At 42.3% G+C, this 15079-nt stretch overlaps 1 protein-coding gene across 12 annotated transcripts in view; it reads left to right on the top strand.

The window, feature by feature from the left end:
• Positions 1-15079, top strand: part of sema6a (sema domain, transmembrane domain (TM), and cytoplasmic domain, (semaphorin) 6A) — a 167734-nt gene that overhangs the window by 78811 nt on the left and 73844 nt on the right. Inside the window, exon 1 of one of the 12 annotated variants that reach the window (XM_072281426.1) lies at positions 2566-2586. The exons of 10 other annotated variants lie outside the window; for them this stretch is intronic. The gene's annotated coding sequence lies outside the window, so the exon portion shown is untranslated. Of the gene's footprint in view, positions 1-2565; positions 2587-14107; positions 14379-15079 lie in introns of those variants that run through there. One more of the 12 variants, XM_072281425.1, reaches the window with a different exon arrangement.

Raw genomic sequence — 15079 nt, 5'->3', positions numbered from 1 at the left:
GTCCATATTCTCCCTATATAAATATATATATATATACATACGGCAAACATTTTCTACATTTTGCAATCTGAAAATATCCTGCAAATGTTGAATAATTTCAGTGGTTATGTTCAGTCTGGACTGCGGCTCAAATTGGGAGCAATTTCAACTGTTTTGTCCTTTAATAACATTGACGTTGGTGGTGTGCAGTGATCATTTTCTATAGAAAGTCCTTTTAATCAATCATAGTTTTGTTTATGTTGCATGGGGTGTCACATTTGAATATGAAGTTATTTGATTTTCTTTTTTGGGTAGACCTTAGAATCAATTGAAATTTAAAGAAATTGACATTTTGAACCTTCATTCCCAGAAACCACCTGAGATACATAGAGTCTGTAATTGTTCTAGCTTATTACAAATCGGCAAAAGTTTAGAATCTATCCAAATGTCACCACTTTAAAGAGATAAGGAGCAATAAAGTGATTGTTTGATGTGTTACCTTTGAACTCAAGATGCTCAAGATGATAGTGTCTGTATTTCACTTTACAAAATTCTGATCTCTGGGTTCGAGGAAAATTTCCTTTGTGCTGAAGCTGTGGTGAAATTATAAAGTCGTCTTTGTAATTGCTTTTGATTATTCTACATGGACGCATAGAGGAATCCATCTCCTTCTCGAAATACTGGCTGCATTATGCTCATGTACTGAAAGCAATATGGCTCAGCATAGGCAGATCCTTATTTAAAAATCTTCTTGTTCCTAATGTGAGAATATTAACTCCTTGATGGAATACCTTGTATGTCAATCTCAGATGCTTTATATAAGGTGATCCCTCTTTTCTACGTTAAGTTTTATTGTTGTCAACAAGTTTTGTGACTACATTGGCAGCGCAGTAAACCCAAACCTATTCACTTTTCTTTCTGGTGCATTTTAAAAGGGCCTTCCAGCCCAATGAGGCCACACCACCCAATTACACTCGCGTGATCAATTAACTTACTAACCCGCACACCATTGGACTGTGGGAGGAAACCGGAGCACCTGGAGGAAACCCACGTGGTCATGGGGAGAAGATACAAACTCATCACGTACAGTTTAGTTACTCATTTGACAATCTGTCCGACTGGCAACTCCTGCGATGCCACTGCTGCCAGACTATCAGTCCCTGCCATTCCTTTGGATTCATCAGCTGCTTGGAGAGGGGGAGCCTGCTGCACGGGCAACAGCTTGCTCCCCATACTGTTCTGTCCTGGCTTGTGTACTGGGCAATCTGTAGATTAAGGTGTCAATGTTTACAATGACCAATATCAAAGCTAGTGTTTAATCTGAAGATCTCTAGCCACCCTGATCCTTTTTTTTGTATCTGCTCTAAAATGCCACTTCGCATTCTAGTTGGATGCAACAGTCATGTAAACAAATACTGAGCAATGTGTAATCTGGGATTTTCATTGCTTAATTATTTATTATCCTTTGCATGCATATGATGTAAATCAGTATGTTTAGGAAGCCAAATGTGTACAGAATGAAAACAAAATACATTGACTGCTTTCAGTTCTTTTTAATGTGCTGTGTTTGAATTCTGTTTGGAGGAATTAATCCTGATCAAACACTGGGCACCAGCAATTCATACTAACAGCAAGTTGAGAGTGCCACCTAATGCCAGGCTCCCATGATCCAAATTATCAACAATGCCAACATCAAAGTTTGTGTGTGCACAAATCTCTTGGCAGACTGCTTTGACATTGCTATCAGTAAAACAGTAATGGTTGTGATAAATCAGGAATGTCACTTAATGTACATTGCATGCAGGAGTGTGTTACCTCCTGTTGTCGGGGAAAGAGTAGTGAGGGCTAATACAGTAACTAGTAAATTGGGGCATGGATTGTGCTAATGTGCTAACAGAGAACGGCAGACAAAGCCCAGGGGTCAAGGAATGCGGCGGTCAGTGATCACACCCAAGTCTCGGGGACTTCATTAGCACTGTTGGCAAGAGAAAATAGGATTTACCGTTAGACCTGTTGATAATCACGTTATTCTGTAATCAGGACTTGATTAACTTTTTGTAACCAACATTCCGTGATCAAAATGTAGTTTTATTGGTGATGAAATTGGTAGTTTTACTGGGAATGTAAAAGCTCTACGAAATTCATGCTCAGATAGATCAGTTTTGACTGATCTTAACATTTTGTAAATTAATCGCCCGTTATTTTGAAAACACTGACTCCCCGTGCCCATCATTTTGCTCCCACACCTTTGGTTCAACACGACCTTTCTTCGTAACCGGTCTCCTGGAACGTAGGTTGGTAGCATGTCCCGTTCACAAATGCAGGCCAGAGTGACCGGTTCGCAGTCTTTGCTAGCTGTAATTAGCTTTTAAGGTGGGGCAAAGACCAACTTCAAGGTAGTGTTACCAAGGCAACATTTTTCATTGAGTTAGAAGAAGAGATTGCACATGCGGCAATCTAGAGCCACAAAGGTGGGTGGCACGTAGAGTAGCGGCTAGTGTCGTGGCTCAGCTCCCACCGCTGTCTGTCATGTTTTGATATTCTTCTCATAACTGTGTGGGTTTCTCTGCGTGATCCCGTTTCCTCCCACATTCCAAAGACCTACAGGTTAGTGCTTGTAAGTGGTGGGCATGCTATGTTGACGCCAGAAGCATGGCTACCCCCCGCCACCCCCAGCACATACTCGGGCTGTGTTGGAAGATCGACTGATCGATGCAAATGACATATTTCTCAGCGTTTCAATGTTACCACGTGCTTGTGTCAAGTAAAGAGAATTCCTCTTTCAGTCTCCTTAAACGACCAGCTGAAGAAACCCTGAAGGTCCAGCAGCCTATGTGGGCGGTGAAGGAATTGTCAACATTTCGGGTTTAAACCCGGCAATCAGTTCTTTGATGCAGATCGTTTGCTGCGGCAGGTAATAGTAGGGTATCGAGCTTGCTCAGAGGGTGAATTTCAGGCGCATCGAACAAGAGGAAAGAATTCCCAACCACTGCATCTTGTACTGCCGTGGGTGGAAAGGAGGGCGTGGTTATTTATTGGGTTCTGGAAGTTGTTTGAACATCGAGGAATTGCTGGCCGGAACAAACTACATGCGGTTTTTAGTTGTAACTAGTGATTTGGAACGAATAACTGTGTGAATGGTTGCACACAGCTTACCCGACCCACGCGCCTCTGGATACCGAGTCACAAACAGAAGCAGTTCTGTATTACCGCCGAGTTTCTGAGCTGCAGGAGATGGGGGTGGGGGCATTAGTGCCCACCGCAGCACCTCCCCCCCCCCCCGCATTTGAAACATTCAGTGTTGTAAACTTTGAAACTGTCTGGGTCTTTCAAGCTCCTGCGAGCACAATTAGAACTATTTGGGATCTGACTTTGAATTACCTTCCGCTCCACACGCCTGAAAGACAGATACAAAATACAGCGGGTAATAAGCACCCTAGCATTAATAAAGCTTTTGAAGAAAAGCTTCGCTGAAGCCCATTTCCCCTCAAGGCGCCCGTGTGCTGCGCGGAATTGGAGTGGGATTTTTAGAGATCTTTTCATGTGTTAATGGTGACTGTTTACAAACCCAAAATACCAGCTTCGCGTTGTCACGGTGGGCGCAGTGCTGTCTACATTATGAGCGACTTCCTCACTGGGAACACGGGCTCTGTCGGGGCGCGGAACGTGTTTCGTTTGCAGCGCCGGGCGCTGTCTCTTCCTTTGTTCACTGCTTTCCTGGGAAGCATCTTTTCTCTTTTTTTTCCCGAACGCGAATAATCACGAGAATTACCAATCCTCCCCAGAATGAAAACGCATTTGAAAGGCCGGCATCTGAGATCACTCGTTCTTTATTAGGGAAGGAGGGGAAATGGAAAACAAAAGAGTGTGTTTGGTCATCTGATTGTCATCAGAAATAAAGGCCAATATTAATCCTGTTTACATGTTGGTTTTGCACAATAAGAACCCATTCGTGACGTGCCGTAAACCACGAACTTCTTACACATTGCTGAGTTACCATGTGCAGGAGAACGAACGGGAGGATGTGCCCAATCGCTTCAGCTTCCACAACCTGCCGAACCCTTGCGCGGCCCACAGAAACCTCCCCGTCTCAACAGAAATCACCACCGCTACCAGAGTGGTAGCAGCTAAAACAAAATTGTGTCTTTTTCTTTTTGCAAAGATACCACTCATTTGATTCGGCGTTACATGGGCGAACTGCAATGGTAGGATAAGCGAGGAACAAGTGAACTCTCCATATTTGTTTATTCTTAATTGTGTTTATTAAAGCTCCTTCTGGCTTAATTTCGTCCGCCTTTAGCCCAAGTCTTTCAAAGCTGATTGATAAACAGATTGCATTTATAAACCCAACAACGCTCATTGGAACGCCCTTTTAAATTGAGAAACTGATTAGAAATCGACCCGCACCCTTGGGAGATGTGGTCAGAGCTGTGATAAATTAGTCTGAAGTCTCAGCTACATCATTGCCGCCAATCCCAAATGGACGTGTATGCAGTGATTTTGTGGGGTCAAGCGGCGAGATTAAATACACTTGTCTCCAACTTACTTTGGTAAAATAAATTGGTGCGGATGGATTCCGAGTTTCAGCAGCCTAAATTGTCTGACAAGTGAGATTCTACTGGTTTCTCGCTGCCGGCAGCTTAAATGTTTTACGCCGGGTAGGGGAAGACAAATATAAATTTGCCAACGTTTCTGCCATTGGGGAAGTGCAGCGGAAAGAATAACCGCCTGAATTAGCTTCTTGCGCCTTGTGTTTATTCAAAATTTACTATAGGTTAAAGCATGTACAAAAGTCTTGGGATAAATTCAGGATTAAAGGCTTGTCTGCTCCCTGAGTATGTAGTACAGGAGTGCGCCGAATCGTTTAAATCACAAGTGGAACTCCTGCCCGCTACGCTACTGACTTGGGACTCTTGCTGGATCATTGAAACAGCTCTGCAAGAAACGAATGCAGCCAGGACACAATTTATTCGCTATCTCTCCATATTCAACCTTTCGTAATTGGTTTCTCGATCTGGAGAAGGATTTTGGATGTACGGTATTTTTTTTAAGGCGGACGCATTCCAGCAAATAGCGACTCTCCAGAGAGAGCGCGCGTAGACTTTTTAGTGTTTGTGTACTTTGTTTTGCAATTTCATTGGAGCCTCAGTTACTCGTTTATAACAAGTAGTGTCAACTGAACGACAACTAGTCGCCCAGATCGATTAGAAAAACAATAGCAAGCGATTAAAAGGCAGCACCGCTATCAATCACACTAAATAGTGCTCCACTCGTCTTTAACATTAATAGTTATGACTCCTGCATTTTGTAACTTCAAGGACATCGCACGATGCGGGAGATCAGGATGGTAAAGGACAAAGAAGCTGGTGGTTTGTATAAAATCCATCTGCTGGAACAACTCCCCTACCTGTGAGAGGCAGCGAAATGAGCGGAGGCTATAATTCTGAGGCGCCTGGGATTGGTGACATAGATATTCAAGTGTAAACTCTTCCTGACTATAGCACGACACCTAGTGTGATTCATAAATGGCCAGAAATGAAACTTATTCAAATATTGCTTCTGTTCAATAACTTAAAATAATCCTATCAATTTAATGTTAGTTTTTGTAAATTTCGTTTGTACTTTTTCTCCCTTATCTCAGAATTTATAGATCCAAATTGAAAAAGTGATTGCTAGAAATATCAGTTAGACTCATTGTCAAGAAAGATCGTGCCTCCTTTTACCAGTTCGCTTTTAAGTATGTGATTGATTAAGCAGCGCCAACTGCCCAGGACAATTCAAATGCCCCCACAACCAAAGTGTTATTTATTGAAAGGTGGCCGAATGGTGCAGCCAACAGGAAAGACCGCTTTTCTTTAATGAGAGCGCATTGCGGGATTACCCCACCTTTGGGATGGTGCCGGGGTATTTCAGAGCCACCTGAACCAGCAGACGCTGCTGATATTTTAACATCGCATCTAAAATGTGAACTCTTGCCACCCAGGACCCTGTTCCACCCTAGTGGTTCTGACAAGTGCTGTGTGAGATTTTCCAAAGAACACAGGACTAGGTGAGCCCAGTTAGGGACAGAAGCAGTAGTAATGCGATCACTCGAGTCGAGTGTGATGTTCTTCTAAGGGGTTATTTCGCCTGGGTGTGACATTGTTTAACGTGGGAGTACCGATGCACGGCCAGCCACCACACAGACCCTGACAGACCGGGGCCAGGGGGCCAGTGGCATGAATGCAAGAGGACAGGGGACCTAGCAGCCTTCCTCCGCCTTCACTGCCGTGGTGATGTGTCATCTCCATGTAGCGTGCCAGCTCCATCGTTGAGGTCTTTCTTGGATCGCTGTTCAGGACCTTCTTGACTTTCTCTCCGTGGATGACCCTACCAAGAGCTAAGCTCCAGACGGCCTCAGGATCTCAGAAACTCATGAACCTCCCCACCGTGACAAGGCGATGATCTTCTATGGATAAGTATAAAGTTAAAGCCCTATAACTTTGTGGAGTGGAAACCCATTAAGGTTACATAAGGTCATTCCTGATCAAGGGTATTGGCCCAAAACGTCGACTGTGCTCTTTCCCATAGATGCTGCCGGGCCTGCTGAGTTCCTCTAGCATTTCTGTGTGTGTTGCTTGGATTTCCAGCATCTGCAGATTTCCTCTTGTTTGTGGTAAGGTTACACTTGCTGCCCAGAAAGCAGTGACTCCTGTTGTAAGTACTTGCTGCAGGTGAATTTAAGTCCAGCCAAATAAGTGTATTATCAAATGTTATTCCGCAATCCCATTTGCAAGGAGTACAATCTTGTCTTAGGGTTTGGAGGCTTGCATCCCTTAAAGACCCTGGTGGGCTGTGTTGGCCAGATTCAGAGCCTTGTGCTTTGACATTCTTGCCATAGAGGGAGTACAAAGAAGGTTCACCAGATTGATTCCTGGGATGGCAGGACTTACATATGATGAAAAACTGGATTGACTAGGCTTATACTCGTTGGAATTTAGAATTTTGAGGGGGGATCTTATTGAAACGTATAGAATCTTAAAGGGATTGGACAGGCTAGATGCAGGAAGATTGTTCCCAATGTTGGGGAAGTCCAGAATGAGGGGTCATGGTTTGAGGATAAATGGGAAGCCTTTTAGGACTGAGATTAGGAAAAACTTCTTCACACAGAGAGTGGTGAATCTGTGGAATTCTCTGCCACAGGAAACAGTTGAGGCCAGTTCATTGGCTATATTTAAGGGGGAGTTAGATATGGCCCTTGTGGCTAAAGGGATCGGGGGTATGGAGAGAAGGCAGGTACAGCGTTCTGAGTTGGATGATCAGCCATGATCGTACTGAATGGTGGTGCAGACTCAAAGGGCCGAATGGCCTACTCCTGCACCTATTTTCTATGTTTCTATGTTTCTATGACTCTTAGTAGGGTCATCCATGCCAAACAGGTTAAAGGGTAGAGACTAGACTAAGAGCAGTCCACTAGTCCACCAGGTTCGAAGGTTGAGCTCAGGGCTAACAGCCTTGACAGGTCAAAAAATTGTTACAGAAACAGCAATGAAGAGTGCTCCTGTATCTGCGTGTGACACTATGGATAGACAGAGATGGAGGACCTTCATTGATGGCCTAAGTGGTAGTGGCCTTACGGACAGTAGCTAATCCCATTTACAAACACACAGTGAGGTGTCATTGAAGACTAAGAGCATGGTTAGTCCAAGAGAAATGTATCTGGCTTTAAAGATCTTTTGGCTTTACTGTCTTCCCCAATTGTAAACCATCCAAAACACCTGTATTATTTTGATCATTTGAAGCAATATTCATTTGTCTTAAACTGATTTTGAAATGGTACATGTTTCACAAAGTTATTTGGAATGTGACTGAGAAAATCCATAAGGATGCTTGTTTTTTTCAAGCATTACTACACTCAGTGGCCACTTTGTTAAACACATCTGTGCATCTACTCTTTAATGCAAATACCTAATCAGCCAATCATGTGGCAGCCACTCATGCAAAAGTGCTTAGAGGCATAGTCAAGAGGTTCGGTTGTTGTTCAGACCAAACATCAGAATGGGGGAAGAAATGTAATCGAAGTGAATTTGACTATGGAATAATTATTGGTGCCATACGGGGTGGAATGTCTCAGAAAGTGCTGATCTCCTGGGATTTTCAAGCACAGCAGCCTCTAGAGTTGACAGAGAATGGTACAAAAAAACAGGAAAAAAAAATCCAGTGAGCGGCAGTTCTCTGGGTGAAAATGTCTTGTTCATGAGAGAGGTCACAGGAGAATGGGCAGACTGGTTCAAGCTGACAGGAAATTGGCAGTAACTCAAATAACCATGCATTACAATAGTGGTGTGCAGAAGAGCACCTCTGGATGCACAACACATCAAACCTTGAGGTGGATGGGCTACAGGAGCAGAAGACCATGAACGTACACTTAATGGCCACTTTATTAGGTGTAGGAGGTACCTAATAAAGTGGTCCTTGGGTGTATATTGGTTTACTATTTCTGTGTTTACTTACAGTCCAGAAGACCTCAGATGTCTGTTCCAAGTAACTTCATAGCAAGTACTATGGATTTTTTCTCTGCTATAACATTAGTGAATGCACGTAGATTCAGCAGCCAGCTCCATTCATTAAATAGTGTTGCGGTTATAACGTGGTCAGTTAGAATGCTTGTTCTCCTGCCAGAGATTGAAATAAAATGTTAGTCGGTATTTTATTGCATTTTCAGTAACAGTACATTGGCACAATCTTATTCTTTCACTCCACCATGGGATAGATCGTCACTAACTTTGACTGGGTACAGTTAATGGAAGTTGCACAGCGTTAGCGTTTTGACTAAGTTCCCATCACAGAGTCTTGCGTAATCTAAAGCGGTGGATGAGCAGGAGAAGGAGGCTTCTGTTCTTTGTGCCTTCAGGACTGGAAGTACATGAAGAATTTACAACAATAGTGTGGCTCGTAGACTGGCCCAAGCTGTTAATTGCTGTTGATGTTCGGTAACAGTATTGTTTGGAAGCCTGCCTGTTATTCTGGTAATGGCCTGAGGAACATATTTCCAACCAGAGCTGCTTTCATGTTGTCTACCACACTGTATTCAACAGCTGTTACAATATACCTAATGTTATTAACTATGTACATACACAAGCATAATAATTGGAATGAAGCCTTAACAGAAGTTTCCCCACCCCAAATTAGCCCACAAGACACAGGAGCAGAATTAAGCCATTCAGCCCATCAAGTCTGCTCTGCCTTTCCGTCATGGCTAATTTATTATCACTCAATCCTATTCTCCTGCTTCTCCCTGTAACTATTGACACCCTAACTTTTCAACTTCTATTTTAAATATACTCAACGTCTTGGCCTCCAATGCCATCGGTGGCAATGAATTCCACAGAATCATCACTCTCTGGCTAAGGAAATTCCTCCTCATAATTTGTATTACTTTGAAAGGTCAAAATCTGACATGATTGATATACAGTATGTTCTGATTGAGAACTACTGGTTGGTTCTGGATTTAGTACAGTTCATTGTTTAAAGCTAGATTTTACCGAAGCATATTCTCATCAACCGTGCTTGAGACTTATTAGTGGAAGCTGAATTCCTAGTGACTGTGCTGGTCTGGTGCAGAGCGGGTCATCCAGAAGTTGCTACATCATGCTGAGCACCCTTGGCTTATTTAATGGCACCATCTGGCTTGTCAGTTTTAGCCAGGATTTCCTCCCTTTGATATTCCCACTTAATGCTATGGTTTATCTGGATCAACACCACAATGTAACAATACACCTCCTATTAAAATAGATCTCAAAAGTAGCAAAATAACACTCATAAAATAGATCTCAAAAGTAGCAAAATAACACTCATAAAATAGATCTCAAATGTAGCAATATAATGACATATTAAATAGATTTTGAATGTCATCTGATTGGTTTTAATTAGAAAAAAATACTGCTGAAGGTGGTGAACCAGTTTGGAATATTGATTTGCATAGAACTTAGATCCTACAACTGCACAGCACTGTACAGGCCCTTATTATTCCTCTCAACTCCATTCTAGAAACATAAAAACATAGAAAACCTACAGCACAATACAGGCCCTTCGGCCCATAAAGCTGTGCCAAATGTGTCCCCACCTTAGAAATTACTAGGCTTACCTATAGCCCTCTATTTTTCTAAGCTCCATGTACCTATCCAAAAGTCTCTTAAAAGACCCTATCGTATCCACCTCCATCACCGTTGCCGGCAGCCCATTCCACGCACTCACCAGTCTCTGAGTAAAAAACTTACCCCTGACATCTCCTCTGTACCTATTCCCCAGCACCTTAAACCTGTGTCCTCTTGTGGCAGCCATTTCAGCCCTGGGGAAGAGCCTCTGACTATCCACACAATCAATGCCTCTCATCATCTTATACACCTCTATCAGGTCACCTCTCATCCTCCGTCGCTCCAAAGAGAAAAGGCCAAATTCACTCAATCTGTTTTCATAAGGCATGCTCCTCAATCCAGGCAACATCCTTGTAAATCTCCTCTGCACCCTTTCTATGGCTTCCACATCCTTCCTGTAGTGAGACAACCAGAACTGAGCACAGTACTCCAAGTGGGGTCTGACCAGGGTCCTATATAGCTGCAATGTTACCTCTCGGCTCCTAAACTCAATCCCACGCTTAATGAAGGCCAATACACCGTACACCTTCTTAACCACAGAGTCAACCTGCGCAGCTGCTTTGAGCATCCTATGGACTCAGACCCCAAGATCCCTCTGATCCTCCACACTGCCAAGAGTCTTACCATTAATATTATATTCTGCCATCATATTTGGCCTACCAAAATGAACCACTTCACACTTATCTGGGTTGAACATCTGCCACTTCTCAGCCCAGTTATGCATCCTATCGATGTCCCACTGTGACAGCCCTCCACACTATCCACAACACCTCCAACCTTTGTGTCATCAGCAAACTTACTAACCCATCCCTCCACTTCCTCATCCAGGTCATTTATAAAAATCACGAAGGGTAAAGGTCCCAGAACAGATCCCTGAGGCACACCACTGGTCACCGACCTCCATGCAGAATATGACCCATCTACAACTACTCTTTGCCTTCTGTGGGCAAGCCAGTTTTGGATCCACAAAGCAAGGTCCCCTTGGATCCCATCCCTCCTTACTTTCTCAATAAGCCTTGCAATAGGGGTACCTTATCAAATGCCTTGCTGAAAACCATATACACTACATCTACTGCTCTTCATCAATGTGTTCAGTCACAACCTCAAAAAATTCAATCAGGCTCATAAGGCACGACCTGCCTTTGACAAAGCCATGCTGACTATTCCTAATCATATTATACCTCTCCAAATGTTCATAAATCTTGCCACTCAGGATCTTCTCTATCAACTTACCAACCACTGAAGTAAGACTCACTGGTCTATAATTTCCTGGGCTATCTCTACTCCCTTTCTTGAATAAGGGAACAACACCTGGAACTCTCCAATCATCTGGAACCTCTCCCGTCTCCATTGATGATGCAAAGATCATCGCCAGAGGCTCAGCAATCTCCTCCCTCGCCTCCCACAGTAGCCTGGGGCACATCTCATCCAGTCCTGGTAACTTATCCAACTTGATGCTTTTCAAAAGCTCCAGCACATCCTCTTTCTTAATATCTACATGCTCAAGCTCTTCAGTCTGCTGCAAGTCATCACTACAATCACTAAGATCCTTTTCCATAGTGAATACTGAAGTAAAGCATTCATTAAGTACCTCTGCTATTTCACACTTTCCCCACTGTCACACTAGATAGGTCTTATTCTTTCATGTCTTATCCTCTTGCTCTTCAAATACTTGTAGAATGCTTTAGGGTTTTCCTTAATCCTGCCCACCAAGGCCTTCTCATGGCCCCTTCTGGCTCTCCTAATTTTCTTTTTAAGCCTCTTCCTGTTAGCCTTATAATCTTCTAGATCTCTAACATTGCTTAGCTCTCTGAACCTTTTGTAAGCTTTTCTTTTCTTCAATACTGGATTTATTACAGCCTTTGTACACCACGGTTCCTGTACCCTACCATAACTACCATAATTCTTCTGCCTTTTTCCTGTAACCTTTAATTCCCTTACTAATTAAGAACCTATCAACCTCCGCTTTAAATATACACAATGACTTGTGTCTCTCTAAGGCATTAATACATTAATACTTCCTAGCATATCTGTATCTACCAACACCCCTGGAAGCATGTTCAACACACACACCACTCTCTATGTAGAAAAACCTACTTCTGACACCCCCTCCTGCACTTTTCTTCAGACACTTAAAGTTATGTCCCCTCATATTAGCCATTTCGGCCCTGGGAAAAAGTGTCTGCTAGTTAATGTAATTTACAGTCCAACAAACTTTGTGGCACCAAAATTCTGACCTGTAAAGTTGACAATATGTTGATACTTTTACTGGTCATTTTTGGATTTCTCAGTTTAAGCTCTTTCAGGAAGAGTAGCTCGGTGCAGACAGTATTGCATTTCTCATGATAAGAAACAAGCAAACTGGAGTAACAAACAACCCTTGACTAACCCATAGTCTTATGGATAAGAACAGAGCACTTTGCCACAAAAACTGATAGAACTTTCCTTTCTTGAAAACGTGTATCCCAAACTCAGAGCACAACAAAGCAATGATGCTGTGTTAAATAAATTCACCTGTTTTCAAGGTGGACAGTAAAGACCTATAATGGCAAGAAGCAAAGATAGGTGGAGGTGCAGGCAGTGTTGAGGAAGCAGGGAGTTTGTAAAAGGACTTGGACAGATTGGAAGAATGGGCAAGGTGGCAGATGAAACACGGTGTATGGCATGCACTTTCGCAGAAGGAGTAAAGGTGTAGATTATTTTATAAATAATCTACCCACCTTGCAGGTTGGATAAGAAAGGCAATATAGGCATTCATTTCAAGAGGACTAGAATATAAAAGCAAATATTTGATGCTGAAATTTTATAAAGCATTGGTCGGACAATATGTAAGAAAAAATGTGCTGACATTGGTGAGGATACAGGGGATGTTTATGAGAATGATCTGGGGAATGAAAAGATTAACATCTGAGGAGTGTTTGATGGCTCTAGGCCTGTACTCACTGGAGTTTAGAAGATTGAGGAGGAACTTATTGAAAGGCCTAGATAGAGTGGACATGGAGAGGATGTTTCAAATGGTGGGGAAGTTTAGGATCAGAGGGCTTAGCCTCATAATAGAAAGATGTATCCTTTAGAACAGAGATGAGGAGGAATTTCTTTAAGTAGAGGGTGGTGAATCTGTGAAATTCATTGCCGTAGATGGCTGTGAAGGCCAAGGTATTGTGTATATGTAAAACAAAGGTTAATAAGTTCTTGATTAGTAAGAGTGTCAAAGGTTTTGGGGAGAAGGCTGGAGAATGGTTTTGAGAAGGGAAAAGAATCAACCATGATCGAATGACAGAGTAGACTTGATGGGCTAAATGGCCATCAATTTTGCGGCTAAGTCTATGGCTAAACAAAACTACGTGAAACAAATTCAGTAGAACGATATTAACCTGTAAGCAACAAGAAAATAGATAAGTATCCATCAGGACAATTGCAGAGATACAGAAGTTTGTTGGTCAATGTTTGTCACATAAAAGCCTTCCTCTGGAGAATTGTGAACATAGGCTGAAGAAAACTGGTCTGGGTTCTCCACTAACTCTGAACATAATTTACTTCTTCTTATTTTAGAAATATATTCTTACTGAACCTTAATGTTTCCATGCTTAACTTAAGAAATTCAACATCTGCAATATTTAATTTCATCTGGTAGGTTATCGAGGATTTAATATTTTATTTGTCAATCTGTTCTTGAGAAGAGGTTGTAACACTTAGTTCCACAAGTGATGTAAAAGAATAGTTTTCATGATCTCAGACCATCCTCATCTGATGCTCCTACCAATTAACTACTTTTAGAATGTTGTCACTATTGTCATGTAGGAAATGCCAGGGATTCTCTACACTTGACTTTTTATGGTAATGTCTAGATAGGAACAGTTTCTGAGCTGAAATGTAAATTCAAGATTTCTAGAATCCATAAGTAACTTGCTGTTTATCCTTTAACCATGGAGAGTGATAATATACATGATTTATTTCAGTCATTATTTTCTGTTTTTGTTGTATAGTTCATAGAACATAGAAATCTACAGCACATTACAGGCCCTTCGGCCCACAATGTTGTGCCAACCATGTAACCCCAGCTCCAGTACAGTCGGCACAGCATCTACATCAGCGGATTGTAATCCAGGGGCAACTTGCAAAGCGCTGGAGGGACTCAGTGGAGGGAAATGGACAGTCGATTTGTGTGTTGCTTCAGATCCCAGCATCTGCAGTCTCCAGGGTCACACTAAAACAGCAAAGCCATCATCTGACCGTTCAGAAATCCTGATGATTCAACACCTGGTAACCTTCCCTAAAACTCACCGGTTCCTACACTTCCCGGGTCTTTGGTTCCTGTTCTCCCCCGAGACTTCACTGAAGAATTTTTTATAATACTGTGTAATATCTTTTAAAAATCATTTAAACTGTGCTGTGTATTTAATAAGTATAAAATTTAATAGTGTAGAAAATCAGCCGGTTTGTCAAAGTTCAATGTTCGAAGTAAATTTACTATCAAAGTACATAGTGTATATATCACCATATACTACCCTGAGATTCATTTTCTTGTGCGCAATATAATTTTGTTGAAGACTACACCAAATAATTTGCAGAAATGGTCAAAAATAATAATCAAACTAGACACCTTTTGGACATATCTTTTATGCATTGCCTTGAGAAGAAAAATGATTTTTCAGTCATTGTGTGCCTATTCCATAATTGTTACAATGGAGTGGGGAAGTCAGAGGTACGTTCTTTACACATGGAGTGGTGGGTGCATGGAACGCCCTGCCCGGGGTGGTGGTAGAAGCAGATACATGCGGGGCACTTAAACTCTTAAACGGGCACATGGATGAAAGAGAAATGGAGGGTTATGTAGGAGGCAAGGGTCAGTTTGATCTTACAGTAGGGGACTGTGCTGTAGTGTTCTATGAATTACATGCATAACACTCAAACCAGATCTTACTCAAAGATTGTCCTCCCATGTGAAAAATGATATAATAGAA

This window comes from Mobula birostris, chromosome 17, assembly GCF_030028105.1.
Source record: "Mobula birostris isolate sMobBir1 chromosome 17, sMobBir1.hap1, whole genome shotgun sequence".
NCBI lineage: Eukaryota > Metazoa > Chordata > Chondrichthyes > Myliobatiformes > Myliobatidae > Mobula > Mobula birostris.
This window is presented reverse-complemented; position numbering and strand designations above follow the sequence as displayed.